The sequence below is a fragment of the Netta rufina genome, assembly GCF_964035555.1.
Source record: "Netta rufina genome assembly, chromosome: 4".
Taxonomy (NCBI): domain Eukaryota; kingdom Metazoa; phylum Chordata; class Aves; order Anseriformes; family Anatidae; genus Netta; species Netta rufina.
This window is the reverse complement of record NC_140127.1, coordinates 18,403,418-18,415,811: the sequence shown is the minus strand read 5'-3', so window position 1 is coordinate 18,415,811 and position 12,394 is coordinate 18,403,418. Positions and strand designations below refer to the sequence as shown.

Below are 12,394 nucleotides of genomic sequence, written 5' to 3'. Positions count from 1 at the left end.
GTAATTTTCAGCACCATTTAAACAGCTGACTTGCTATGGATAAGAATGGAATTGTTTCTTCAAAACATTAAATCCATACTGAGCTAGTGATCAAACAACTGAAAACTAGGAAAATAAGCAGGTTGTGTAATTTTTTTAATAGCTTTTATTAAAAAATGTCTCAGCACAAATAATTCTTCTGCAGCCCCCTCTTAACCCCTGTTCATAGAGCTGAAGGCAAGTGTATCTCAGAACTGGTGCAGAGGCATGGCCCTCAGAGGCTGGGAACACCTGCTCCTGGCAAGAAACAGTTTCAGGTAGGTCTGCGCAAGTGTATTCCTGGAATTTTATCTTCACCTTGCTTTCTACTTCATTTGCTTTCCCACAGACAGGTTCCTTGAACAGAAAGATCTTAAGGAGGACTTCTGGAAGAAAAGGTGTTTTATTTAAATGGAGAAACAAAGAAACAATAACAGAAACACAAAGGAATGATCAATGACAGAAAAAAAGTAACAATATGTGGTGCTGGCTGCTTGTCATTCTGCACTCCAAACTAACGTCTCTGCTCCTTGTTTACTGTTTCTAAGAGTTTGATCATCTCCCACTCCTCTTATTTCTAAAATGCCTCCACCAGCAACTGATCAGGAGAGTTCCTCCATTTCTCCTCTAGCTTGCAGCGGCTCCCACTGGAATTTGTCAGCCGTCTTATCTTTGTCACAGCAAACAGTCCCACCTGCAAAGAGATCCAGCTGCCATCTCTAGGCACTTTTTTCACACCTCTACTCAGTCAGAGTCATTTCATTGAGCTAGTGCCCTCGTGGTAACTTAACTATCAACTCCAGTTCAACGTGGCTGAAAACCAGGATTCTTAATTTCCTTTGTGTTCAATCATTTCTTGACATCTACAAAGATCGCTGGTCTCTTAGGAACTGGGCAAGTATGGCTGGAAATCTTCACATTCTGGCAGTATATGAATCTCACAAACAACTTCTGCATATACTCCATGATTTAACCTTTCCTAGCAGCCACTCTTCCAACCAGCACACTTTTGCAAAGTTTCCCCGTCCCCATTTTTGTCATAACCCTTTCTGTTGCCTTAATTGCACTCATATGCATTGAAAATACTGCTATGAGGATCACTTTGCTGGGCTCTCTAGTTCACTATATAATCTTTTTTTTTTTTCCCCAAACAGAATAGACAAATAGCCATATCTGGTATTTTTTTGCATAAATTTGCTTATATAAAAGTTGGCTTAGAAATAGAATACCTGGAAAATATCAAGGGGTAACAACGGCAGGTACAAAATAGTACATCATTCTCCATGAGGCTATACAAGCTCATGATTATGACACCAAAGAAGCAAGTGAGAAAAATAGTCCTTTGTTTCTAACTAGAAAAAAATAGTAGAAAAGTAATTAAAATAGTCTATAAGTATAATATACAAATTCAATCATTAGTATCAGGAAGAAGAAAACAACTCTTATCTAGATTTCCCAAAATACTAATAGGAATAAAGTAGTTAAACTGTTATCTTAACTCCACAGAAGATAAAATTTACCCTTTTCCTTATTAATTTATTTGCCCTGAGACAACATTTCCAAAAATTACTGATCAGAGTTGTGCTTCAGAGTTGTGCTAGAAGCCATGAGCCAATTCTTTAATGTGCATTTGGAAATAATGGAAGGAATAAATTATTAATAACACATACAATGCAGGGGGTTGTCTGACTGATAATGGCCTGGGAAAGGAAGAGTTTTATTACATCAGGGAATGAAGTGACCTCCAATTAGTTTAATGTTTAAAGCTTTAACAATATTTTCTAGTTCTCCACCAAAGCTGCTTGTAGGTATAGCTCTGTTTTGGTGAAACCATATGAAGAAAATTTTTACTTAAGGGATTAATTTAGGGCAGAGATCCGTGATCTGTTCACCAGAACTTTTTGTGGGTGTGCCTACAGTCTGACTATTTTCTGAAGCATGGATGAGAAATACTAAAGATTCTTACAGAGAATGACTTTACTTGTAGCCATTACAGGTAAAATCACCGCTAAAATTACAGGATCGAGCCCAAATTACCATCCAACAACATTTTCAACATTTTCAAGAGGGCTACTCCTAATGATTTTCTTTTAATGAACATCATTAGTGTGTTGTCAAAGCAGGAAGTACACAATTTTACTCAAACAGGCCTTGGGCGGAAAAGAACTCATATGAATGTGAAGTGTGTGGTAACAAAAATTAAAGAATGCTCATTAGTAATTGAGCCTCAGAAGATAATGAAGACTTTCAGCTGTGGTGCTATACTTTTCTTCAACCAAAATTAGCACTGGCCTCCAGAAAGGTTTGCTTTATATTAGGCAGCACTTTAAATGTAGTCTGCATAGGCAAACAAAGGGGAACAGTACTTACCGCTTGCCAAAGAACTTAAATGCAGTTATCACCATTCATTACATGTCTCCACTGGCCCTCTCCCCACCTCAAAAAAAAGCAAACAAACAAAAAAAAGAAAATCAGATCAGAGGACATTCACCGCCCGCCCGCTGGAATCTTATCTGCCAGAAGTCAGCCTCACCATGCCGCGAATTACCGGTGAGCACACCACTGAAGAGGAACAAATCCACAGCACAACGCTCTCCCAAACACAGCTGAGATAAGACTTATCCCAGACTACATGTACAACAGGACTCGCTGTTGGAGAACAGTCAGGAACCCCATGTTCTGGCACCCATTTCCTAGCCCACAGCTCTTTTCCAGGCACCCCCACATCCTAGCACCACACCAGAAGTGCCCGTACCTTGGACCAGAATCTTTAGCGGAGTGTGAGAAGCACCTGAGCTGCCAGCTCCTGATGCTGCAACTACAGCCTTCCTGGCATCTAACGCAATCAATTCTTGAGTTATGCTTGAGTTAGTCTGCCCTTCAACTTTGGTGTCTTTCAAAAGCATGCTGGCAGGAAGGAGAGGGACTCTCTTAGCAGCTCAGCAGGTAGAGCTTAGAAACATGGGGAGTCCTGAGGATGACACTGAATCCCTATCTCTCATGTCCCAGGGAATTCCCTTTGTCACCAGGCCAGAGGCTAGGTGGGAGGAATGCCTTTCATTGTGCCGGCTGAAAAGCTGTTATTCTGAGACAAACTAATCCACATTCATTGGGCCGGGGGAGCAAAGCATCATTTTGCAATGCAGCAATTAAGGTACATGGCTGGGAGCAGAGAAATTTGAATTTCAGTCCCTGTTACAAGACTGCTTTTATAGCCGATTACCATAGAGTATTAAAGCACACAACAGTCAAGCATTAAGAGCCAGGAGCAGAAACCAAGTGAGCTCCCTAATAATATATCCCAAACCATCCATTACCCTGGATACCAACAGGACACAGACTTGGCCATCCTGTGCTGCTGGATTTTTCCTGCTATTGATACTCAAGTTACCTGGTACCATTTCAGTGTATTTACACCTGCTGCAATCATATCTATTATTAAAGACTGTCATGCGCCCATGTCAGCACAGTTTTTCTTCCCAGTCCTTTCAGAGGCACTTGTGGAGCCTAGTCTTGACTAACTCCTTTTGACAAGGGTATGCAAAACTGTCTGTTACTCCATTTCTGCCCTTTCCCATCTATTGTGTTACACAGCCTATGCCCTTTTTCACACCTCCCTCTGGTCTCTGATTCTTTTCCATGCTTGATTCCTCTTTGTAGTCCTGGGTGCCTTCCCCCCTACCATCCATGCTCCATTTCTCTTCCTTTAGTAAGTTTTTTGCCCTTTCTTACCTCTTCTTTCCTTTCCCTCCTTTTTCAACATTAAGAAACATAATACTTCATTCTTCCTCATACATTTATGAAAAAAAAAAAAAAAGGACCAGAAGAACTGAGGAGGAAAAATAAAAAAGAGAGGCAAAAGTCATTTCATGGCCACTTAACAACAGAAGGGCTGTCACAAGGTTTTGATCAGAACAACTGTTACAACTGTTTTCTGACAGTTTTTGTTTAGTATCTCAGGAAAGAGACCTTCAAGAGCAAACGATGCAAAAAAAAAGTATATTATACAGACCTCAGTGGCCTTGCTGGTTTCTTCTTCTTCCTTGCATTGAGAATCCTTGGCCATTTCTTTGAAATCTTCCTTGATTGGATCTGACAAACTTTTCCTCTGTGTATTGATTTCTACTATCATCGTCTACCTGAATTCCAGCCAAGTTGAAGGTGGGAAGATGTTAAAGGAATGCCAGTACAACTGTTCCCAAATTCCCTCATTATTATCTCAGTTTAAAACAATCCAAGCCTCATACTTGTTTTTTAATACATTTTTTCCCCTTGATTACTATCGTATGAAAGGCCTAGACAAACAGCAAAACCAGGAAAAACGAAAGCCATCAGGGTGGAACAGTTGCATGGTACACTGAGTGCACTGTGATCTTTGGTGGGATAAAGATCAACATGACAAGCTTTCAGCTGTAGCAATCAGTCGATACTTTCCAGACCATCCCTGTAGTGACAAAGACAGAGGCATTTTCAAGTTGTAATTGAGATTAGCCTCGATACATACAGTTGGAGCCATGCCGGTGAACTTTGCTAAAAGGCTGACTATGTAAACTATCCATCACTCAATTTCACATGAGCAGTAATCTAATGACACCACAAAAATCTCACAATGTTCCTTGCTCCACACGTCCAGCCACAGCAACAGCCTCCTGACAGAGTGCTTCAGCTGCAATACCAGAGCGTTTGCCTTCCAAGATCTGAAGCGCTGCACGGACCCTGCTTAAAGATAGGCATTATTCCCTCTCAGGGTGTCAAAGTCTTGCACAATGCTCAGCCCTGTAGTCTGGCAGCCCTCTTGCTCTGATCCAGCTCTCTAGATCTGCAGTCACATGCTCATTCCGAGCCCATGCATACTGCTACTGACTCCAGCACACTTTGGACGAAGCCCATAAAGATGGGCAAGATTGCTCCTCATGGACAGGAATAAAATATTTTGTTTGTTACTACTAAGCTAACCACAACAAAAATAAATAGTTCTCTTTCATGTGGTGATGGAACAAAGTAATCATGCTATATCCCTTTTTTTAATTATTAGGTTGAAAGATTCAGTGTCTTTCTGGCATGTGTAATTCTGAATCATATTCATCATATATAAATAGCCAGCAACTGTATATAGTAGCGGAGGGTGGAGGGGAAGGTCAGGGAATTAGTGTGACGTCAAGAAAGCATTTCCTATGGAGTCACCAGATCTGTACTGTACACAGACTCCCATATGGGCACACCACGAGCCCCAGGGCTGTATGGCACCATGCACCAGACATGTCGCGTAAGCATCTCCAGCCTTACTGGCACTAGAAAGCTTTTCCAGCCTGGACATTACATAGCAGAACTTATCTTTTGGGGCTTTGTGAAGATGAGTAAAAGATTTTCCCTCTGTCCCTCCAGTTATGGGCAGAACCGGTTGCAGATGCCACTTTTGTGCCAAATCCCAAGAAGCAGCTCCATGGGGTCAGGGCTGTGTTGTCCTCACTGAAACCTGCAGGGCACAAGGAGAACAGGTGGTGTTATTACCCCTGGGGGAAGGATTTGTTTGTCCAGTCAAGGTCCTTCACAGCAACAGTATCATTTCTGATAAAAGAGCAACTTTTCACTCAGGGAGGCCTTTAGACACAGCACTCCTTTCCCTGGGCTCCCTGAGCTGCTCTGTCAGACGTGGCCTCTCTCTCCTTCCTTCTTCCGCTGGGTTTTTCAGGCCCAGGACATCGCAGGAGTTATTTTCACTGATGCAGTCCCAGGAGGACACCCGCTGGAAGGATGCAGAGGCTCTGGCTATCGCTTGGATCCGGGAGATTAAGCACACAGAAGTGTCAGCAATACCAAGGATGAGGTGTATAAAGGCAGGGTTAAAGTCGTAGCACTTATGGAGCCCATGGGCTTTTTGTAACCTACTCTGCAAGAACCCTCATTTGAGGGAGAGGCAGGCACCGATCTCTCCTCTCTGGTGACCAGCGACAGACCCCAGGGAATGGTGTCAGGCTGTGACAGGGGAGGTTCAGGCTGGACATCAGGAAGAGGTTCTTCGCCGAGGAGGTTGTTGCACACTGGAACAGGCTCCCCAGGGATGGAGTCACAGCACCGAGCCTGTCGGAGTTTAAGAAGCGATTGGACTGTGCTCTCCGTCTTATGGTCTGAATGTCTGGGTGGTCCTGTGTGGAGCCAGGTGTTGGACTCAATGATCCTTGTGTGACCCTTCCAACTCGGGATATTCCGATTCTGTGAACCCAGAGCAGCGCAGGTGCGGCACCACACACCTTCCACCACCAGGAAAACAGAGGCAGCCCCTGCTGGGCCTCTGGGCTCGGCTGCACAACGTGACGGTGCCCTCAGGCCCGCGGCTACTCCTGCAGGACACCCTGCGCTTTCCACGTGTGGGACGGGGAGCTCGGGGCACGCCGGGGCCTGGCAGGAGCAATGCCTGGGCGGGAGGGAGCACGGCCGGGCCGGGCCAGGCGAGGCGAGGCAGGGGCCCTGCCGGGGGGAGGCGGCCGCTCCCGTCCCGCCCCGCCGCTGCCCGGGGGTAAGCGCTGAGCCCGGGCCAGGCGGCGGCGGCGGCGGCTCGGCCACCTGCGCCTCCAGCCGGCCCCTAGGCGGCCGCGTCCCTGCCGGGTCCCCCCGGTCCCGTTCCCCGTAGGACCGCCCAGGGGCGGCCCGGCGCCAGGTGAGGGCAGCGCAGCGCGGGGGGCCCGCGGCGGGGCTGCGGCCGGGCAGGTGCGGCTGGGTGCGGGGCTCCGGGGAGACGGGACGGGACGGGACGGGACGGGACGGGACGGGACGGGGCGGCGAGCCCAGCCCAGCCCAGCCCAGCCGAGCCGAGCCCAGCCCGGGCTTCCACACAAGGGAGCCGGCGGCAAGTGCGGCTGCAGCGCGGCTCGGGCTCGGCTCGGGCTCGGGCTTGGGCTTGGGCTTGTCCTGAGGGCGCAACCGAGCGATGAGAGCGGGGGGGTGGCGGCTGCGCGCCGGCGTAAGTACACGTTCCGGGCTTGTTTTATTAAAGTTTGCGTTCTTATTTATTTATTTATTTATCTATTTATCTATTTATTTATTTATTTTCCTGTTAACGGGCAGCGGGTGAAGCCCGGTGCCGTTTGTTCGCGGCTCAGAGGGCGCGGGGCGCGGGGCCGGGTGCGTGCAGCCCCTGCGGCGGGGTGGGGGCACAGCCGGGCTGCACCTCGGGTGTCGGGGCTGTGGGGAGACAAGCTCAGCTTTTGCTTAGGTAAAGCAAGGTCTCGGTTCCTGTGCTGTGAGGCTGGTGACAGTCTGAAGCTGAATATAACGTAAAATGCTGCCTGTGCTGTACCTTGCATAAGAAGCCCAGCGATGCACAGCACTGGGTACGTGGTTACCCTGTCCAGGCTGGGAGGAGGGGTAGGCTTTGCACAGGGCGAAACCCAGCTCTGTGGGAGCAGGAAGGCTTTGAGCTGCTCGGTTCGCATCGCTGAGGGTTTCGGAGGGGGTGATGACGAGCGGTGTGGATGCGGTTCGCAGTCGGGACTGCTGACTGCGATGGGCTTTACAAATAGCTGGTGCCCTGCGCGATGCGCCGTGGCAGCCGCACGGGACCCCACAGCAGCCCTTGGGACAGGCCTCGTCCTCGGCGCTCACTGTTGTGGGTGAGCAGCGGTTTGTCCTTCAGCTCTGCTGTCACAGAGGTTCATTACATGTGTGGTGGCGAGGCCGTGTTTAAAACTCATCCAGTCCCTCTTTAAAAATATCGGGGAGTTCGCATTCCTTGCTGAGGTCAGCCCGCCTCGGAGCTGTGGCTGAGGTGGTAGCAATAATCAGGTGGTTCTTGTGCTGAAACTTTGGTTAGGGCCATTTTCCACCCAGTACAAACATCGCCGTGCATTTTGGAAAGCTTGGACCAAATGTTAAGCCTTTAAAGGATGCCACCTTAAGGCTGGTTTCATGGTATCGTTCAGGGCAATTGAGATTAAGGCTTGCTATTTGCTTAATATGGGATGCATAACTTGGTTCCCCATTCTTTTGTGTTTTGCTTAGTCACTTCTGAGGTATTGATTTCAGCTGTAAGACTAAGTCTGCGATAATGCGATGTAAAGGCCTTGACAAAGTCAGAAATTGACAAAGTAATGATGCTTTAAATGTGTTTTGGCTCTTATTTCTAACTCTTGCATTTTGTGGTTTCTGCAAACTTTTGTCTGCAATCACACATGAAAGAAGTGGGCTTTTTTTTTTTTTTCTTAGGAGGAGCAAAGATTCTTTCACAGAGCTGGATTATTATGGAAAATGTCAAATATTATTTTTTCATAAATTGCAGGGCTTAGCATTGATCTTAGCTATGTGTCAAGCAGCTAAAAATCTCAGCAGTCCAGCGAAATAGAAACTGTAGAATGCACTTAAGCTGTCTGACGGTAAGGGATTGATTTATAGGATTTTATAAAATGTAATATGTTACAGTCATATAAGATGTTAAAGTGTGCCCCCATTCTATTACGATTGGGCACGTTTTGTAGCTGGCTGTTGAGGTACCCTCAGAGCCTGAGTGCCACGTGGGATTTTGATCAAGCAGAAATTGCTGAAATGGTTGCCTACCCAGCAGTCCCCATTTCTCTTTAGGTCATTTTGTTCTCTTAATTCCCTATCACGACGTATCCTGGCTGCTGTTAAATCAGGAAAATTGAGTGCTTTTCAGGTTGACTATATCCTGTGAATTCGGGGGATTACCTGGCAGGCTTCAGGGACGCTCAGACAGTGCAGTACTGGAGCTGAAGCTGGATGAGGTTAATGTCCTTTAGCTGGCTTTACTGGGTATCTTTTCAAAAGAGAAACAAGACTCGGTGCTTCTTCAGTGTTTACAAAGCGTATCAGGCTGTTGTACGGTTTCTCTTAAACATTCCCACTTTTATGAGAACAGTCTAGTTCTTTTCCAAGAGAATACTTGCACTGTGGAGTGTTGTCCTTTTCCTACCTCATGTATGAAGATGTTTTCGGACTCAGCAGTTGTTCTGATAGAGGCGTGGGAAAAGTTAAGCTGTTGACTGCCTTTGTATTTTCTGTAGTTACTGAGATAACTATGCACAGACAAGGTATTTTGCAGAATAATATTTATTACTCAAAAAAAAAAAAAAGTGCTAGTTGATATTTTTTTGTCCTCCAAGTGACAAAACTAAAATAATTATTTTAGTTGATTTTCTACATTGGTACTTGAAAATAAAAACTGCTCAAATGTTATTTTGGGATGTAACTTTCTACTGAACAGTACAGTTTTTATCCCATTGCTAGCACCTGTATCAACTCCAGTTTTATTCCATTGACTTTTCCTTCACTGGGATGAATGTCTTTAATCCTTAATTATTCTGGCACTTCTCCAGTTAAGTTGCTTACCTCAAACTGCTTCAGTGAGTATCCAGTTTAGTTGTTGCATCAGGAAGAGCTCAAGCTGCTGTTAGGGTATGGCTGTGCTGTGGTCTGCGACCACCCACTTGTAGTAGCCCTCCAGTCTCCGTTTTCATTCCTCTTTGGTTTGGTTCCCCTGGCTCTGCTGTTCGACTTTTTTTAATTATTATTATTTATTAAAAAAATCATAAATTTCACGTTCCAGGTTACTGAAGTCTAAATACCAAGTTGCCAATGTGCTTTCAGTAGTCTTCAAATACTTAGAGGTTTTGTGATTTGTTTATTTTTTTATGTTTGTAAATACCATATTAAAAATGAGTATTAACATATTTTTGCACATAATGTAGATGTGGATTACCGTGCACGTATGCAGGAGAGAGCACGTGGGAATTTCACAGGGAAATGAAGCTGGCAGGCAAGAAGTCATGACCTGCAGTGGGTTTGGTGAACTGGCTGCTGCTGCAGGTTCTGCTGAACGTGCACTCAACTCTTGTCCTTCTGCCCGGACTAACAGCAGCCATCGGCTGCACAGGGTCAGGCAGAACAACCTGTGTGTGATACTTTGTTAACTGAGTTCCCTGACATTAAAAAAGCTGGATTAAGTTTCAGGTTTTGGTACAACTGCCTTCTTTCACATGCTGCACATGGAGAGCTTCGAGGAAATTGGCCTAAAGCGAGGCATTGGTGCCCCCTGGCTCTAAAATTAAACTGGTCTGAGAAGTCATCCTGTCACTGTGCACTTCAGGAGAAGAGGAAAATGGGTGTTTGTCATTGTCCACCTTGTCAGATAGCAATCATTCAGCTCCTGTGTGGCTGTTGTTGTAGCAGTCGTCTAGTATGATGTGTGTGCCTCATTATTTCTGACTCACACCTGAAGCTCTCAATGTCCTGTGGGTTCTTCATTAATTCTAACAGTCCAAGCATGGGAAGAGTTTCCCACTGATGCTATATCCACCGAATCTATCTCAGCTGTGTTGCATGACAGCAAAAACCTCCCCTTTGACACTGCTGGTGTACAGCTATTTGATGCAGCCACCTCTGGACGTGCTGGCTTAGCGGTTCCTGGCGCTGTAAGCAGGCTTGATGTGTTGCAGCACTCCCATCTGGTTTCTGCACCGTGTTGCTTTTCTCCCATTGGTAGTCTGGGATCCTAACACCATTACTCTTTGCCTAGCTCTTAGCTGCTCTAGGAAACCTGCTGATTGTAATGCTCTGCTGTTGCAATGCTGCCTAATCGCATGGCTTGTCCGCTGGTTTTGCTTCTGCGAGGCATCTTCGGCCAGCCTTAATGCTGACTGTGTGGGTTTATTGCATGGGAGGTATGTAGGAGACTTCTGTAGAAGCTTGATGGTTCTTGATGCTGTCACCTAGTACTCTCCGGACAGCTCGCTGCTTCAGCTATGCTCTCTGCCAGATGTTTGTACCTGGGCAGCCTGTGTGGTGCACGTATCAGCTCAGCTGTACTTCAGACATGTATAAGTTTATGGGAGCTAATAATGCCTACTGCAGTTTTCTACTAAGGAGGATACTTTTTGGTATGTTTGATTTATTTCTCGCTTAGTGATGCACGGCAGACTGTGACAGTTTATTCTTCTATCTTTCAAGCAGTGTGGGCCACGAACCTTTTTTACTGTTTGTAAAATCTCATATTTTTCACATCTCTATTAGATTATCCAGAAGCTGCAATCAACAGCTGATGTGATTTATAGTTCACAGAGCAGCCTGTCTCATCACAATGTGTAGCTCAACTTCATGAGTTGGTTGCCAGCAGTGTCTTTTTGAGCAGCTTTCTGCCCTCGTGTACCAGAATACTCACCATACACTTGTTTGGATGCAGTGAGTGTCTTTTTATTTGAGGCTTACTTGCAGATGATCATTTTTTGGTCAAGGTTTGTGTCTACAGGTGGATACCTGGAATCCTTCCTTTGCAAGTTTTCTCTAAATTAAATGATTTTTTTTTTCAGGTATTTTGGTCTAGTTGAGTTCTTACCCTTCGTCATTCTCAGTACAGAAGTGTCCCAAAGCTACAGATCTCCCCTGCAGTGAATCCATTTCCCGTGCCTTGTTTTGTGCTCCTAAACACATCCTAGGACCTGTTCAGGACTCGGTACAGCTGACTCTTATGAAACTGAACTGTCTGGGTGTTGTCTCTTGCTAAAATATTATAATCGGCCAGAGCCTTGATGCCAGGAGATAATGATGGCTGGTTCTGCAATCCACATGGGTTGGTGGCCTCAGGCAGCTGGGTGCCTTTAAGCAACTGCACTGTCAGTATCTGCCTGGAAGGATGGCAGAGGCTTGCCAAGCACTTAGGGAGCCTGCTTATTGCAGGGTGCTTGAACCTGGAGCTGTAGAATAAATGTCCCTGCTGTGCACAAACTCTTCTGGTGAATAGCTTCTTTTAATGCTCATCTGGAGTTGTGCAGAGCCTGAAGTTTCTTTGCTCCTTGTAGCTCCCTGATATTGAGGCTACAACGAGGTTTGTACAGGTGGTATAAACCTCATGAGCTTGGCAATTTTCTCAGCAAATTATAAAGGCTGCTGGTCACGTGCTTCATAATGTATATTGCATGTGGTGAAAGCTGTCTTCTGTATTATTAGATAAATATAGACACCTGAGCTGCTCCTGTATTTGGTTAGGACTCATCACTACCTGCCTTTCCTTGCCCTGAACTTGGGTTTGCGTGCCGTGGATTTGGTGCAATACCGGCAAGTACAACTGGGATTGCAGTAAGCGGGCTCCAAAATCAAATACTCTAAAGCAAGTCCTTCATGTCACAAGTTTCTCATAGGTTTCCCAATGGTTGTATGGGGCATAACCAGTATTTGTGCATGCTTCTCTGCTCTACGTAGCTCTGCATCTCGGTGTTGAGGTTAGTAAATCTGGTTCCAAATTTCAGCTGGCTTCAAATGGTGGTTCATTTACCAGCTTAATTGCAAGGTGATGGCTGAATAGCAGCTATCTTCAGCTTCCTAGATGAGGGTGCTGCATCATTAGCCCTTCTGAAGTCTTGCGAAAAGC

The 12,394-nt window shown here is 45.8% G+C and overlaps 1 protein-coding gene across 2 annotated transcripts in view; it reads left to right on the top strand.

The window, feature by feature from the left end:
- The first annotated feature begins 222 nt into the window (after positions 1–222).
- Positions 223–12,394, top strand: part of MTUS1 (microtubule associated scaffold protein 1) — a 121,089-nt gene continuing 108,917 nt past the window's right edge. The window contains exon 1 of one of the 2 annotated variants that reach the window (XM_084286260.1): positions 223–296. The gene's annotated coding sequence lies outside the window, so the exon portion shown is untranslated. Of the gene's footprint in view, positions 297–6,894; positions 6,980–12,394 lie in introns of those variants that run through there. The other variant, XM_084286259.1, reaches the window with a different exon arrangement.